This window comes from Echinops telfairi, unplaced genomic scaffold (assembly GCF_000313985.2).
Source record: "Echinops telfairi isolate 266 unplaced genomic scaffold, ASM31398v2 ScPeMD7_44;HRSCAF=162, whole genome shotgun sequence".
Lineage (NCBI taxonomy): Eukaryota > Metazoa > Chordata > Mammalia > Afrosoricida > Tenrecidae > Echinops > Echinops telfairi.
This window is the reverse complement of record NW_022103942.1, coordinates 7,378,733-7,392,602: the sequence shown is the minus strand read 5'-3', so window position 1 is coordinate 7,392,602 and position 13,870 is coordinate 7,378,733. Positions and strand designations below refer to the sequence as shown.

Sequence of the window (13,870 nt, the reverse complement as noted above, 5' to 3'; positions counted from 1 at the left end):
TTGGTTGTGGAATAGACTGTGGTGTCTGCTTGATCTAGACAGCTGATAATGGCTAACTAACCTTGGTCACCCTTGGGCGGGTTTGACCTCTCTGGTAAGTCTGCAAGTGAATAGACCACCATTATCCTTATCAGAAGGGAATGGGTCTTATTCAGGGTGAGTCAGACTAATAGTCTAGCCACTACAGATGGCCAATGTTAAGGAGAATAACCTCTGACCTACTTTTGCCGACAGTCACTCTTAAGCAGCTAAGTTTGGTACATATTTTGGGGAGACAACTTAAGAGAATTCCTTCTGTTCCCCACAATGTCGGGCAATTGATATTTTATAATCGGTCCCTGTGATGCTGGAAGCTTTTTCACAACTATTTCAAATACCTTTCGGGTCACCCGTGGTATTCAAGCATTAGAAAATCTTTTCGAGTAGGACAGACTAGTATGAAAGGTGTGTTGATCTGCTTTTTAAAATTAGCCAATGAAAACATAATAAAAAAGAGCAGAACATTGTACAGTATAGGATCTGAAACTGTGATCAAGAAGATGGTTCAGGATGGTTGTACATCACATGATGTTATACGTAATACCACGATGAGTCAATACTCATTTATTGATAACTAATAACAGTGTTATATAGTAAGCTTATCTTTCTATACTGAATTTAATAGTTTGTTATGATTTCAAACTTTAAGTCATCACTCAATTTTTTGAAATTTAGTAGTTTTCAGTATTAGCAATTCTTGAGGTTATTGTTTGTTTTTTATTCAAAAAATAAATCATGCATTTTGTTCTGTCATTGTTAACTGTACATTTTTATTGTTTAAAATTAGAGAAAACTGAACAGGCTAGATTACTTTTGAATGTCAGGTAGAATCACATGTGGTCTTGAATAAGAAATATTTCCTGACTAAACCTAACTATGAAAATATAGTATTATTTCATATGTTTTTGATGTTTTCACCAGAATAGCTGCCAATTTCTCAAGATTTCAGTTCTCACATTCCAAAGTTTTCGGTTAGACTATAGTGACAAATAACAGTCTTGCTAATTAACACTGAGTTAAGCCTAAACTTAAGCTATAGTCCTTTTTAAAAAAATTGCTGTCAGGTCACTTAATATCTGCTTACTCTTTTATGCTTTGATAAGCTAAGGGAAAGATTGAGATCATTAGCTATCCAACTGTAATTTAGTATTGGCAAGATTAAGATGGGATTATGGCCATTAGGAGCAAAATGGTTTCATTTATGGACTGAGAACAATGAGGCCCATTAATAAACCACTTTCTGCCCCTAATGAACCTATGTCTCTCTAATTGTGTGCAAATACAGCAACAAGGTCATTTTCTTCTTTTATTCTTGAAAGGAAGCCTGTTAAAAGGAAATATTTTGCAGTGTTTCTTCCCTTTGCTACTTTAAATTTATTGGTGTTCCTGAATACAAGAAATTATTTGGAGGTGAATTAATATGCCTTTTTTTCATTAAAAAAATTAAGATATGTGCATAATGTAAAGTTCACCCATTTAAAGTGTAGATTTCAATGATTTTTAATATAGTCAGAGTTTTGAAATCACCATCACAATTTCATTTTAGAACACTTTTATCACCCCAAAACAAACCCCTGTAAATCATAGTAGTTATTGTTAATTATCCCCAGCTCAGAGCACTAGGAAATCATTAAGCTAGCTTCTTTCTCTATAGATTTACCTTTTTTGTGCATTGCATGTAAACAGGATCATACAGTAGTTGACCTTCTGCATTTGGATTCTTTCACTTATTTTCAAAGTCCATCCATGTTGCAGCATGTATCAGTACTGCATTCATTTTTTATTCCTGAATAATATTATTTTGTACAACTATAATATATATATATGTATATATATATATATATAGAGAAAGATATGGATATATATAAGTTAAAATTACTTTAAACTGTTGTAAATTTCTGTGTCTGAGATGGATGATGGATAAAGTTAGCTCTATATTCATACTCACCATATCTACAGATAGAAGAAATGAGGGGTACAATTCTAACTTATGGAGTTGCAATATTAAATGATTCAATGGAGAAATTATTGAAAAATGCAAAAAAAATCAAAAGAAGATGGATATAATACAGAGTAAATAAACCAATATGAAATAGTCAACATTCAATCATGTCAACAGGTAGCATATAATCAAGAGCCAATGGTAATGAATGTAGAAGTCTGACCTGCATTGCAGGGCTTATTGAAAAGCAAGGCTCTGGGAATTGAAAAAATACCAATTGAAATGTTTCTATAAACTGAAAAGGCACTGGAAGTACTAACTCGTCTATACACATGAAAGTCGGACATTGGCTATACCAGAATTTGTGCACTTGAATTGTGATGGTGAAGAATATTTAAAAAGTACAATGAACTGTCAAAAGATCAAATGAATCTGTCTAGGAAGAACTATATCCACAATGCTCCTTAGAAGCAAGGAGTGCAAGACTTCTGTGCCTCATGTAATTTGGCTGTGTTATCAAGATGGTGCTGGGCTGGGAACTCTTGTGTTCATTTGCACCTGGACTCTATGAATTGGAACTGACTAGATTGCAGCTAACAACAACAACAACAACATTCCGTTTGGATAGGAGTATTCTGCATGTTTCTCATACATTGGAGTAGTAACCAAAATCTGATGACTTTAAATGTAACTATTAGATATGCACCTAATATTACCCAGTTCTGATCTAAGATAAGCAATATAGAGGAAGGAAAGAAGTGGAAAAGAGAAAAAAAAACAATAAACATATGGGTTGGAAAAAGAGTTGTGAAGGGAATATTATGCAGAAATCAAATGAATGAGTGTTAAGGATGCTGTAGAGGAGATCTCTGCAGGAGTTCTATTTGACTGGCGCCTTCGCAAGTCCGAGTCAGAGAACTGATTATATTGCACATTAATTAATTTACTAATGAGTATTTTTCCTTCTTCATTGGAACAGGTTTTATTATTAACTTAAAGGTATAAATTGAAAAAAAAATTCTCAGTAATCTAATAATTCTGTATTGTTGTTCAGTGGCATTAGTTAGTTAAGACTCATACTAGCCATGTGTGCAATAAAATGAAATACCACCAGTTCCTCCACCATCCTCATAGCCTCACAATCATTACTGTGTTTGACCCCATTATTATAGCTATGGCTTTATAGCTACAATCTATCACATCAGAATGGAAATCCTCACAGTTGGACCGATAAACGGAGAAGAAATTGAAGTAAATACTTCCATTCTACTTGGATAGAGCACATATCAAATGTATATAAAAGCAGCAATGAAGGAATTAAACAACAAATTGTACAGAGCAAATTTTTCACAAGGGACCGTTTCAAAAATTTCTAAAAGCAAAAACATCCCTTTGAGAACTAATGTTCATCTGACCCAAGCCATGGTATTTTCCATCGGATGATATGAATGTCCAATGTGCACTGCAAAAATGTAGGACAGACATGCAAACTGCTTTTTTAAAAAGATGACGAAAAAACAAGAAGAAAAAAAGCAATGCAGAAGAAGAATTGATGCCTTAGATTTTCAGTGTTGGTAAAGAATACTGAAGCTGGTGTGACCTGTCAGAACAATTAACAGATCAATCTTAGAAGAAATAAAATCAGAATATTCCTGAGAAGTACGGCAGGTGAAACTTGAGCTTGCTGACATGGGTCATGTCATCAAGCAAGACTAATATCTAGAAAAGGAGCTCATGCTTGGTAAAGAGTAGAATTGGTGAAGGCAGGGAAGTCCATTGGTGAAATGTATTGAAAGAGTGGAGGAAACAAAGGACTCCTTTTACATGTTAGTTCACTAAAAGTTCTCCTTTTATATTTAAGTTCACTATGATTTGCATCTGACTCAGTTACAAATGCTACTCATAAAGTTTTCAGTGGATTTCCAGAAGAACAAACATGCCTTAGAAGAAATACAGCCCAAATGCTTCTTAGAAGAAAGGATGGTGGGACTTAGTCTCAAGTACTTGGGACATGTTATCAGGAGAGACCAGTCTCTGAAAAAGGAGATCATACTTCAAGTGTCAGTTAAAAGGGGCAAACCTCTGGATCCAATGGAATGATAAAGTGACTGCAACCATGGGCTCAAATATAACAGTGGTTGTGAGGAAGATGCAGGACTGGGCAGTTTTGAGTTCTCGTGCCTAGGGTCACAATGAGTGGGAATCAAATCAGTGTCACTGAACATTAGCAGCAACACTTTAACTTATATCTTTGATTAATTGACTGTAACCAGTTTTCTGTAGCCTCTCGGTTGCACAGGAGGACTGGTTGCACAGTGGTGAAAGTGTGAATTTTCAGGTAGTTCCAGGGCCAAAAAATGTTTCAATCAGACTCTAAAGTACAGCCTTTTAATACCTTACAGGTCAGTTCTACTCTATCCTATGGGCTTGCTTTGAATTGGAATTGACTCATTGACAGTGAAGGGCTATGTGGTACATTATTCTCACCTGCTAATCTAAAGGCAGTTCCAACCAACCAAGTATCCTGGTTGAAAGTCCTGGTTTTTAGCTTCTGTAAAAATTACAGCCAAGAAATCCATACTAAGCTCACTTCTCTTTCGTATGTGGGGTCAACATAAATCACAAATGATTCAATGACAATGCTTTTGTGGGAGATTTTTGGAATTTTATCATTGTCTTTATAGTCACAACTTAGAAACAGTTCTAGTGTATTATATACCGTTTTCCTGCACATTCATCCTCATTAGAAATGTAAACATTATATTCTATTTCCATCATTTTTTGTTCTTCTCTCCAACATAAAATTAGACCATTGAGTATATGGTGAGGATCCTTTCTTTATTGCCTACTGCCCAAAATGAACTCAACTCCCATAGGCTATAGTAATTTAGTATAGTATAGGCATTAAACCCCTGAAAACATCTGTACTGTTTCTCTCAATTGTGAATATTCTGTTACTTGAAGCATATGGACCGTCTGCAAAGGAGAATCTAATGGTGACCTGAGCATAGTTTTGTTGACAATCTTAATTCTAATGTAAGAGATGGAAAGGGCTTCTAGTTGTGCCTAAGCATAATAGGTCCTATGAGAAAAATGTGATTCTGTCTGCTGTAGTGCAACTTGCATTCCTATTGAAGCGAGAGGGTTTACAGATCATAAACACTTAGAGGGCAATATAATAGAGTCAAATGCTTACACGTGGCAGGGAAGCTTATATATTTTCGAGAAACAAACAGAAGGAAGCTGAAATGTGTAGTTATGGTAACAAGACTAGCCTGGTTACTGTGTCTGATAAGTGAATGAACCAAGGGTTCAGGGAGTCTTGGGAGTTAGTACTCGAAGTGAAAGGTTCTTTTCACTATATTGATGGAGAACTGATGACATGTAAGAATATAAAATCAATATTTGAGGAATGATATGACTAAATTAAATCATGCTAGGACTTGTTTATGAAGGGTAACGTATGAATGTATGCTTTAATGCTTGCAATATAAATACTAGACCCTGGTGGCATAGTGGGTTATCTGTTGGCTTGCTAACCCCAAGGTCAGCTATTCAAACCCAGCAGCCATTGGAGTAAGAACTATGAGGCTGTTTGCTCCAGTAGAAATATCCAGTCTCAGAAACCCAAAGCAGTGGTTCTCTATTCTATAGGATCTCTTGTTGTTGGCATCTATGCAGTGGTTGTGAGTTTGGTTTGGGCTTAATATAAATAGTCTGCTTAGTATGGTAGAATTGCAACTTATTCTAGCATCTTTACATTGCATAGATATATTTACCTACAATAATGACAACTTTATAATAGTTCAATCTGCATTTACTATTATACACAAAACTCTTGAAGTGTTTTGTCAGTGGAAATATATGTGTATTCTAATGTTCATGTTTAATGTTTGCAAATGTACCGTAAGATTATAGAAAACATGTTAAAATTAATTTTATAGCATATTTATTCATTCAATAAGTACAATTAGCATGTCATAGGAGGGTGCTTCTCAAATTTGTGGGTAAAAAATACATTTTCTTTTAATTATTTTTCCACGCAAATTTTGAATCTCCATTGTATCTTAACGTTAGTGGCTTTGAAGGGTTCTGAGTAGAGTCCATGGCTTTCTTCATAATTAAAGAAACACATGAGTTAATGTGATATGTGAACAACCTAAGAATGTTTCCTTATTCTGTTGGTTTATTATTTGGGCCTCCATATAGTGTATTCATAGCTGGCTGTCAATTAGAGTGTTGGACAGTTTACATTGTCGATTTCTCACAAAGCTTACATATCTTTATAATGTGTAATTCACTGTTTTAGACTCAGTGAGAAGTATACAAATTAGCCTTTACCTCTGTCTGGAAGTGATAATACTTAAAAAAAATGAAAGAAAGAAAATCCAAACTTACTGCCATCAAGTGCATACAAACTCAAAGTGACCCTATAGGACAGTGTAGAACTGTCCCAGTGAGTTCCCGAGACTAACTTTTTATGAAAGGTCTATCTTTGTCCCATAGAAAGGCTCGTGGTTTCAAACTCTGGAACTTGTGGTTAGAAGCCCTAAGTGTTACCTCTGAGCCACCAGAGTGCTTTGTTTAGGGTTCCTCCTCCAGGAGGTAATAGGGTTATGATTACCCTGGTGGAATGGTTATTAAGCATTTAATTGCATTGTTTCTAACACAAAATTTTTGAAGGCTCACTTCAAGTTTATTTCACGTTATTCAAAGTCAAAGTGGCATTGTTGGTTAATGGATATTTTTAAGCTATTTTATAAAGTCAAGGTAGTTCAATTAATTCATTAGTTTGTTACATCCAGATCTAAAGCTTAAATACAAAATACTGACTACAAAATTGAGAACTGTTTTCATCAAAATCCAAATTATTCCTAAGTAAGCAAATGTTTAGGGCTTTAAAACGATTTATGTTGTTTAAGTCTGCCTCTGAGTTGATATTTGTAGATTCATTGGATGCTTATAACACACATAGGGAAAAAGGAAAGGCTGCCTGCCTAATTCTTAAATGTTGATGATCAAGGATATGAGGTTATAAGTCCAGAAATGATTGGCATCATACGTTGGATTCAGTGGGTATGGTGGAAAATTTGAAAATACTGTTTTCGTGAGGAGAGAAGTCATGTAGAAAATGAAGTCTGTTGAAGTATGTGAATAAGACAAGTGGGGAAAAAAGTGTTTGCCAACTTTGCTTGTTGCTCTGGCACTACTCATTAGTGTATGCTCATTTTTTTTTCTTCCTAAGATCATACCCTTTATTAGGCAGCAATATTCTGCTAATGGAGAAAAGAAAATGAGCAGTTTACCATTATGTAAATAAGACATAGTTTTTCTATTTCTGAAAAGTAATAGAGAGAACTTTTTCCCCCTAAATGAATAAAACCTCAAATGAAATTAGAATTCTTGTACCTCACTAGCCATTAAAGGGTGACACAAGTAACAATTTGCAAAGCAAAATCTGTAGAAATGCAATAAAACAAGATTATCTTTACAAAAATGAGATTTCTCTATATATGTCATGCTAAAAATGTAGCTGAGAGCTGGTCTTTGCAAGATCAATGAGCAATCTATGCATGAAATGTGATTTGCATACCTAAAGAATTGATTTAAATTGCAGCTTAGAAACACACACAACAGAGAGAATGATGTAGAATAATACTGAAACACCCTTGTCCTTTGATGTATACCCAGAAGCTTGTGTTTACCCAAAATTCCCAGGTGCATTTCCCTTTTCAATCCCCAGAGACAGTAATGCTACTGTTAGTAGTTTACAAGAGGATTTGCTTCCAAGTCCCCCATGGAAACTGAGGCTGCTTTTAGTATGCTCATAATTCCTGCAGTTCCTCAAATAATTTAAATTACTCGAATGTGTTTTATTTTGAAAACCTCTTTTTGTCCAGGGTATTAGTCATATTTAGTTTCTAATTGCATTGAGTAAGCCATGTTAGCTTTTGGGACTTCAAATGTAATTGCAGATTTCCGTTGTAACTCACAGTATGAAGGATTGAAAGAGTGACATTGGTGTTCAGAGTTGTTTCCTTCATTTGTGAGGCACTAGATGCCTGTGGTGCTGTGGGCTGTGTTGACCTGCAATCTGCAAGTTTGATGGTTCAACCCCACCAGAAGTTGTGTGGGAAGAAGATAATACTGTCTATTGCCATAAAGATTTACATTTCAAACAAACACCCAAGGAACTCTTCTACTCTGTCCTTTTTGGGGCACTAGAAGTTGGAATCGACTTGATAACAATGGGTTTTCTTGAGGCATTACATAGGGTAAATTGAAAGCATAAAGAACAGTTGTTTTACTATAAGCTTTAAATGATGAGAACTTTTAAAATAGCTGTTGAAACTAAAAGGCCACGATGGATGCTAAAAGCATCTTAAAAAACAATCAACGAAACTTGGTGGTTCACTGGATATACATTATTTTAATATTTTTAAGAATAAAAATAAAGCCTGTCGTATTAAGTAATGATAACTAAAAAGTAGTAGGACATTTGGGGAAAATAGGATAATCAGAAAATATTTCTATTTTTGAAATAAAGTGGTCTTGTGTGACCATTTCTTCATGAGGTAATGGTACACCCATGGGAATGTAATTAAATGGCATTAGTGCATACAGCACTGTTCCACAAATAAGAGGCCAGGACTTAGATACAGATATTTGGGAATCCTCAGCTTATATATAAAAATAAAATCCTTGATATAAAGGCAATGTATTAAGATAAAAAGTTTATGGAAAAAGAGCAAGTTATCTTCTGGGCTGTTCCCATCTAGATGATGAAACGAAGCACACAGGGAAGACAGCAAAGGGACAGAGAAAGAACAGTCATATTCCTCTATTTTCAGATAGAAAGAAATTTGTATTTAGAGTTGAAGTAGAATTATAGTGTTGGCCTCACATGATTTTTCATCAAATGTCAGGTAGTTATTTCTCTTCCAATAAAATACAGAAAATTCTTACAGATACACAACAAAGGTACACAGAATTGTTCACACTAGTATATTATTGGTATAAAATCAACTATAATTATTTTTATGAGTTAAAAAATTTCTAAAACTTGTAAAAACCACCTGAATCCCTTTCTATAGAGGTATTCCTGAAAAGTTTCCTATTGGTGGTGGAGGAACCCTATATTCCATTTATCTCTGATTTGCTTTCTGAATATTAACTTTAATAATTAGAAACAAAGAAAACTGCTGTCTTGGCCCCCTCTCTTTTTTTTTTACAAAGATCATTTTATTGGGGACTCTTACAACAATCCACACATCAGTTGTATCAAGCATATTTATACATGTGTTGCCATCAACATTTTCTAAACATTTACTTTCTATTTGACCCCTTGATATCAGTTCCTCTTTTCCTCCTCCCCCCAGTCCTACCCTCATGATCCCTTGATAAATTATAAATTATTATTATTTTCATATCTTGTACCAACTGCTGTCTCCCTTCCCCCATGGTTTCTGTTGTTCCTCCCCATTGGGTGGTGGGTTATGCATCGATCATTGTGATCAGTTCCCCTTTTCTCCCCATGTCTCCTCACTTTACTTCTACCCTCCTGTATCACTCCCATTTGTGGCCCTAAGGGGTTTATCTGAGCTGGATTCTGACCTGGTTGTGAGCTCTTATCTGTACCAGTGTACACATGTACTACCAGTGTTCACTAGACAGTGTACATGCCTAGCCCGAAGGGAAAGGCAGGACTGCGTTCATGTAAGTAGGGAGTGAGGAAACCTCAAAGAACCAGAGTAATATTGTATGTTTCATTGGTGCTATATGATGCCCTGGTTGACTCATCCCTTTCTTGTAATCCTTCTGTGAGTGGGAGGTCCCATTTTCTACAGGCGGGTTTTGGGTATCTGCACTGGCCCCCCTCTTTCTCAACATTATTTTGCTTATTTGATTGCTTGTTTTGGGTCTTCTGATGCCTGGTACCTGATCCTGTTGACACCTCAAGATCACATAGACTAGTGTGCTTCTTCCATATGGGCTAGTCCCTTCTCTGATAGTTAACCGCTTGCTTACCATATATACTCGAGTATAAGGTGACCTAAATATCAGCCAAGGCAGCTCATTTTACCACAAAAACTGCATGAAAAATGTGCTGAAAAACTTGACTTATCCATGAGTATATACGGTAACTTCAAGACTTTAAGATCACAGACACTATATCTTTTGATAACTGGGCACCATCAGCTTTCTTCACCACATTTGCTTATGTACCCTTTTTGTATTCAGCAATCCTGTCAGGAGGATGAGCATCACAGCATTTGGCTCCATCTTGATGCCCACCAAAAATTCATCACAGCAATATTTATAATACTGTTACTTTTTTTAATGCCACAAACATGATATCTTTATTCTATCCAGAAGGGCGGCAAGTTGGTGTTATTATTCTTGTTACACAGGTAAGAAAATAGAGGCTGAAAGTTGTAGTATTAAATTAAAAAATAATGACGCTGAGGGAGGTGGGGTACCAGCCCCCACCGCTAATACTACTATTATTCAACGGGTTCAGTAATACTACTTCTGGGTTCAGTAATGCACAATTGTATGGCTGAGATATATAAGCATTATATTAAAGTCATCGAGAACATGAGAGATAATACAATAATACAGTTAGGCATGTTACGTAGTACCATTGCTCACCTCAGCCCAGCTTGGTGGTCCACGTGGAGAGAAGGGGAAGGGAAGGAGGGAAAGGGAACAAGGGAGAGGGGGAAGAGTCAGAGAGGTCAGAGTCCAAGAGAGAAGTCCTGGCCTATCTTGCTGACCCATGCCTATATACCTTTTGGGGGCAAGCCAGCCCACTAATTACAGGTAGAGACATACATCACAGGGAGGGGTTGCACTATAGGCTACACAGCAATGAGAGGGTGGTCTAGGGGGTGGTCTCTGGGTCTCCATAGGAACCCTTATCAGTAGGGTGCAAACCCCTCCTACAGGAACCAAGCTAATGGTCCCAAGCTTCAGAGAGTAGTCCATTGTCTCCAGCAGCAGGGAGCAGGCCCACCCCCGTGGTGGGAGGAGACAGCAGTCTGGCAGCAAGTATCTGACTTCCCCCCACAGACAGTGTTTAGGTGTTTGTCCTAAAGTCTTATGAAAAGTGAGTGGGACTCAGGATTCAGATTCCACTGTTAACATTAGTTCTTTTTACTTGCTGTCTCACATTTGTTATCCTTTTCCTAAAGAGCCCTGTCAAGGAAACTTTAGAAGTTCATCAAAGCAAATCCAAAAATCACTTGTTGAATTTGCTTTATTTTATCAAGTTAAAAACATTTTTTAGGCTAACTCTTATACACCAGGTCACAGGTTTAAATGGAATCTATTGTATTTATTTACAGCATATTAATTCCTTCAGGTTTTTTGTAGAAATTACTCTTGAATAGGTTCTTATTAGTAACCTCCAGAGATATAAAAGAGTTAATTGGCTTATAAAATATATGTGGATTGTACTTAGGGAATAGCTGATTCATCTGCTAGCATCTGGATATATGTTTGGGGGGTGGAGTTTGCTGTAATGTATTCATGTCTGAAGATGGCCATTTCAACATAAATATAGAACGTAAACAGTGTGTATATAATTAAGAATAATTCTCAACAACTCTGTAGCTTGATAAAAATGTAAGAAGAAAAGGCCTTCAAGTTTACAATGGCATGTTAAAAAATATTCCCTGTCTTCTATGTAGCCAACGAATTGAATTTAATTTAGATACATAAAACCATATTTTATAGTAAAGCACTATTCACATTTTGAAATCATTACCAATCATTTTTATATCATCTACTTAGAAATATGGGAAACAAAATTGCTCAATGTGTTTGTGTGTATGCCATTCCAAAAAGCAAAGTATTATTTTTTTTGTCAATCTGTATTCCTCCAGAGAGACAATAAAATATTGCTCTGCCAAAATCTGATTTTCACCTTATGTTAATCATACTTTCTTCCACAAATGGATTCTTCCCCTACTCCCTTCTAAATGTCACCCTCCCTGAAAACAGGAAACAAAACAAAGCAAAAATGATTCCTCAAGAAAAACAACTACCAATCCAAAAAACAATATCAAAGATTTTAACTATAAGTAAATATAATGGAAGTGGCAATTGGAAATAACCCCCAAAGCCTTCAACCTTGCTCTAATTTTGTATTTCACCTCTTCATCAAAAGGAAAATATTAACTTTCTAATCAATTAGAATATGAGTGTCACCAAAATTACAAACTTTGAAATGTGCTTTTCTGCCCACCAGCATCTTCACCCTCTCCTTGACTCTTGAACCTGTGTATTGCCTTCTAGGGAACTTGTCTTTACTATTCCTTACTCTCTCCTGTTCCCTCACACTCGTAGTTCCCCTCTAGCTGTGTTTGTCATTGAATACACATGTCAAGCACACAAAATCTTGTACTGTACAGTTCCTCACGCTTTTCTTCAAGCCCCCCCAGCCTTCTTCAATTTTCACCCTTTTATTCTTTCTCTACTCTCATTCCAAATGCTGTATAAATGACAAAAGTTATATATTTGATCAAATACAATCCACTATTTATGATTTCTACACATACCTCTGCATTGGAAGAGAGGAACCCTTCCATGCACTCCTTCCATATATATCATCTAACCCACAGCAACAATTTCAAGCAATGTTTGTTTTGGTTTTTGGCTTCTCAGTTCCCCAAATCCATCCTCTGTATTCCCAGATCATCTATTCTCATACTTGACTGAGAAGATCGTAGCTAACACCTGTCATCCATTGTCACATAGTTTCATGTGCATTCTATACCCTTCATTCCTGATGAAAATGATTGTCTTACATTCTGCTCAGTTTTTGTTGCCTTATAGTCTATTTTATCGCTCTATACATTGCTAAAGCTTATTTGTATGTACTTATTTTAACCTCCTTGCAGAATTGCAATCTCTATAAAGTCAGGAAAGGCATGTCCTGGTGGCACTGTTTGATAAGTCTTGGACTGCTCACTGTAAATTCTGGGGTTCAAATTCACCAGCAGTTCCATGGTACCAAGATGAGGCTGAATGAGGTGGTCTGCTCTAGAAAAGATTTACAGCCTCCAAAACGCTATATGGGGTTTACTGTGAGATGGTATCTACTCAAGACCAGTGTGTTTGGTTTGGGTTTATAAGAGCTGAAATGGTTTTCCTGTCTTCTTCTGTCCTTTGCTATTTCAGTGTTCTGCTATTTGTTGTTAGTTTATTAGTTCTCGCTCTCTCACTGTCATCAAGTCCATTCTTCTCTGTGGGCTTTGTTGTTTCCGAGCTAGATGGCCGCTTGTTTGCCTACAAGCCTTTAAGACCCCAGACGCTATATCTTTTGATAGCTGGGCACCATCAGCTTTCTTCACCACATTTGCTTATGCACATGTCTGTCTTCAGCGATCATGTCAGGAAGGTAGGTATCATGCAATGACTGTTTAGCTGAGCAAGGTGCTCTTGTATTAGGGGAATGCGCATGAGGAGGCCCAATGTCCACCTGCCACCCTACTACCAAACTTATAATTGTTAGCACCTAGGTCCGTTCCCCCCATAATCTTAAATATATTTACATATGTACATGTCTGTATTTAGTCTTGTATGTAAGCCCTTTGCCTCCTACTTCTTTCCTCTATTTCTTTACTCTTTCTGATGGTGTGTGATGGGGACCCAATGCCCATCTCTAGACAAATGGACATACCTTGCTGAGGGGTAGTGGGGAGGAGAGGAGTCACTTAGGGTTGAGTATAGCAATAATGAAACCCACAACTTTCCTCTAGTTCTTAAACGCTTCCTCCCCCCATCTACCAGGACCCCAATTCTGCCTTGCAGACCTATTTAGACCAGATGATGCACAGCGAATTGGAAACGCAGGGAATCTAGGACAGATGAACCCCTCAGGAC

General features: G+C 36.6%; 1 protein-coding gene and 1 pseudogene across 2 annotated transcripts in view; both read left to right on the top strand.

Moving 5' to 3' along the window:
* DIAPH2 (diaphanous related formin 2) overlaps positions 1–13,870 on the top strand; it is a 982,643-nt gene that overhangs the window by 551,198 nt on the left and 417,575 nt on the right. The gene's annotated exons all lie outside the window — the stretch shown is intronic.
* The window catches only part of LOC105979393, a 6,659-nt pseudogene continuing 3,121 nt past the window's right edge, over positions 10,333–13,870 (top strand).